This window comes from Triticum dicoccoides, chromosome 6A (assembly GCF_002162155.2).
Source record: "Triticum dicoccoides isolate Atlit2015 ecotype Zavitan chromosome 6A, WEW_v2.0, whole genome shotgun sequence".
NCBI lineage: Eukaryota > Viridiplantae > Streptophyta > Magnoliopsida > Poales > Poaceae > Triticum > Triticum dicoccoides.
The window spans coordinates 23,638,972-23,643,223 of record NC_041390.1 but is presented as its reverse complement, the minus strand read 5'-3'; the positions used below and the strand labels follow the sequence as shown (position 1 = coordinate 23,643,223).

Below are 4,252 nucleotides of genomic sequence, written 5' to 3'. Positions count from 1 at the left end.
ATCTACTTTCCCTGTTTTATTTTTGTTTTGTGGCAATCTAGATATTTCCACATCGGATTTGGCTAGTAATAATTCGGACTTGGGCTTTCATGGTTCCTTATCTCTTGTGGTGTTGGAAGACTGGCATCGTCTCGCTGCCATCTTCCCTTCACTCTCGGAGGTGTTGGATTCGGTGATTTGGCCCCATACTTCCTCTAGCTTGTTTTCAGTTAAGTCTTTATATCAGCGTATGATCACTGGCTCTTCTTCTTCCAAGTTTAATGACATTTGGCGCGCTCGTGTTCATTGAAAATCAAAATCTTTCTCTAGGAAGCTATTCGTGGCAAGTTGCCAGCTGCGGATCAGATTAGAAAATGTAAAAATGTAATGGCAGGGATTCGGCTCATTGCTCTCTTTGTTCTCGGGTGGACGATGCTGACCATACTATTTTTCCTTGTGACTTCACGTCCTTAATCTAGAGCTACATCGATCTGGTCATGGCTAGATGTTAGCTGGTCACCTCGATCCTTCTCTCAGCTTCTGCCGTTTGTCAATTCATTGTCGTCAGAGAGACGCCAGTCCTGGTTTGGTTTCGCTGCTGCCAGTTGCGCCCTTTGGACAGCTAGGATAAATTTACTATTGAGCATGTGTTCCCGTCTAAACCTGTTGACATTATTTTCAAATCTTTAATCCTAATGCAACACTGGAAGTCATTGGTTAAGTGCCGCGACATCGACGCCACGGAGCTGTGTTGATCTCGCGGGATAAATCTGCAGTAAGCTTCCTGTCTCCCAGAGTGCAGGCTCCTCCTTCGCAGTTGTCGTGTTGTTGTTATTCACGCATTACGCTTTTGGTTGTAAGGTTGTTAGCCTGCGCACCATAAACTTTGTTGTTCTATCTGCTATGGCTGTTTAGCGACCTGGTCTATTGGCTGTGTTACCCTCTTAACTTTGTCTGTTGTGAACTGGTTGGTTGGCTTTATTTATAAAGTTGGGTTATAGAAAAATGTGACTAAGTGGGGAACCGAGAGCAAACCCGTTCGACGCCAAAAAAATAAGGGGCGTGCTACGCATCCGCCGGCTGATCTTTTAAAAAGATCAGCCGGGTCGCGAGCCATCCGATTTACCGCATCAAGCTGAGCTGAGCGCGCTTTCACTACCGCAACACAAGCCTTGTTGCAGAATTATTTCTGAAATATAGATCTTGTTTCAGAAATTTTTTGTAGCAGATGTATTGTTGCAAATTTTTTTGCAACTAAGATCTTGTTGCAATTTTTTTTTTGCAACTGAGGTCTGGTTGCAGAAAATTTTCACGACCGAGATTTTGTTGTAAAACATAGACCCGTCGTAAGCTATTGCAACATCACATATTTTCAGAAACATAGCCTCTGTTGCAAAAGCGCGTTTAATGAAGGACGGTATACGAGCCCTCACTGAACATGTGTCATGCATTGGAGGTGGCGGACGCTGCTGCTGTGATCCGCCGGGTGATGATAAGCTTTTCCCAAAAAAAAACCCAGAATGAAAATCAGGACAAATTAACAAACTGCCTACACGGCATGCCAAGTCAGCACAAAATTGGAAAAAAATTGGCAGAGGGAAAAATGTGGCACAAAGTGCATCAATGGGGGTATAAATTGAGATTCTTTCAAAAAATGGGTAAAATCTATCATAAACGTGAAACATGGGGTAAAAGTGGAATTTTTCTCAGTTTTTGTTTCTTTTGCCAACTCGTCCCAAATCATTACAAGCATGTGTCATATGTACTGAATCATACTTTCTGGTAGATATGGTAGAAAAATTATATACTGTAAGAAGCATGTGATATGAATATATGAACCATTCTAATGTTGACCACTTAAAGAAATAAATATACATGCTCACGGGAAAAGAAGAAGCAAGTGTGTAGAAAAGCTCTCGTGTCAACAATTAGATCAGCCTTGCATCCAATATGTGCTAAATAGGAAAAGTACGAGCAAGATTTCGTGGTGTAGTTGGTTATCACGTCAGTCTAACACACTGAAGGTCTCTGGTTCAAACCCGGGCGAAGCCATTATTTTTTTGCTACTTTTTCTTTTTACCTCTATATATACTGTATGAATTCGCATCAGATGAAAGAAGAGAGTTCTTTTTACCTCTATATACTATATGAATTCGCATCAGATGAAAGAAGAGAGACACCGGAGTTCAGAATCAATACCAGAAGAGAGACGCTGGAGATGGAGATCACAGCCAGCCCACTGTGGAGATCACATGCTAACTCTGAAATTTCTCTGTCTTCCCTTTTTCCAGCTTACAAATAGCCCTAACTCTCTTCGGCTCTCAAACCTGACATCTCTTGAAAGTTGAAACACTCGGGCAACAAGTTTCATAAGTATACCAGGCCCTACTGGTTTTGGGATATAAATAGCCTCAAGTATCTACATAAAATTTGTAAATATGCAGCCTCAAGTATCCAATGAAAAATGCTCCACATGCAGCTGTACAGTGGAGAGGTTTGTCCAAAGATATATCCAACCCCACAGCAACCCGCAATCCCTTCTCTTTGCGTTACAGCTTATTACACTTTCTCTATTAATCATTTGCCACCTAGCGGCTTTCCAACTAAATTGTGGGACAAAACTACGGTTCGCAATACCCCAGCCATAGTAAGATGATGTTCTTCTTTTCCACAAATTCTACGGTAAATAAAATTATTACAGTAAGCAGAGTATTCAATCTACACATCTCAACAGATTTGTGTTGCAAATTTATAAGATTCCTCCAGAAGAAAGGCAAGCAAAAGGCTTTCTTTCACACTTGCATTCCTGAATGCTCACGGGACGGTACGTCCATCGACGGCCCGAAGTTCCCCACCGCCTCTTGAAACTGAATCCTGTACATGTTAAAACAAAGAGACTTCAGAGGGGAAGTCGTGTGAACAGGAAACCAAACTATAGTGGACTTGAGGTTCAGTTCACTACCATGCGTATAATATGACTATTTCAGTTGTTATAACTATGATACACTAACGTTAGGTCTAATCAAAGTTTGATTATTTGATTATTATTTATAACTGTTGTTTTAGGAAAACAACCACTAGTAGAAAAAGGGCCTAATGTGAAGCACATTAGTCCCGGTTTGTGACTGAACCGGAACTAATGTGACCATTAGTGCCGGTTTCAACGGCTAGGCGGGCGAAGATCATTAGTACCGGTTCGTGCCACGAATCGGTACTAAAGAGGCTATGGCACACTATGGTCAGGCTGGGCCCCCCCAGCACCTTTAGTACCGGTTCATGCCACAAACCGGTATTATAGGTTTTTAGTTGATTCTTTCTGCAGCGGTTCTTTAGTCCCACCTCACTCCGCTAACAGGGTTTTTACCACCTTAAATATGTTATTTCTCAAACTATCACAATCATTCACTATATGGAAACCTTATACACAGAATATTACCAGCAGCGCTCTTCAAAATACAACGCTACTGCTATTTAGCAGCAACGCATGCCAGAAGAATGCGCTGCTGAAAGAAAAATAGCAGTAGTGCGTCATCTCTAAACCGCGCTACTGCTCTAATTGTTATGACCTCGTCGTCCAGCTAGTTATAGCAGTAGCGCCATACAGTGTACCGCGCTACTGCTATAGATGTTAGCAGCAGCGCACTTCTATAAAACTCGCTACTGCTAGTTCAGCCCACAAGTTTAGTCCCACCTCGCTCCGCGAGCAGGCTGTTTACCACTTTAAATATCTTACTTCTCAAACTATCACAACCACTTGGTCTTCACTGAACTCTAAGTGTAGAATTTGTGGCCGCAATATGAGTCTTCTCCGGTTCCTACCAGAGAGGACTCATATTGATAATTCAGATTGTACACAAAAAGATCATTGATGGCCAACGTATTTTTGCATTGACAAACAATGTAGTTTTGTGTGCTTACACTTAGCAGTAGTGCTTCTAATAGTAAAGCGCTACTGCTAGTCCAACTTAGCAGTAGCGCTCATCCCCTCCGAGCGCTACTGCTATTCTCCTTAGCTGTAGCGCTTTTTCGTACCCGCGCTACTACTAACCCTACCTTATCCCCATGCGGCTGACCCTCTCTCTCACTCACTCTCCCTCTCAGTCACTCTCGCCTGCGCCGATAACCGTCATCATTCGTCCCACCCCCCGCCATCGTTCGTCGCCGCCGCCGCCGTCGTCCGTCTGCCACCGAGGTACTCCCTCCTTCCGCCCCTCCTCCTCCCACCACGCCCTCCTCCCTCCACCTGCGGCCGCCCCCTCCTCCCTCCTTCGAC

General features: G+C 43.5%; 1 non-coding gene across 1 annotated transcript; it reads left to right on the top strand.

Moving 5' to 3' along the window:
- The first annotated feature begins 1,957 nt into the window (after positions 1–1,957).
- TRNAV-AAC lies at positions 1,958–2,031 on the top strand. Its single transcript has one exon. It is a non-coding gene; the product is annotated as a tRNA-Val (tRNA).
- The last annotated feature ends 2,221 nt before the right edge of the window (positions 2,032–4,252 follow it).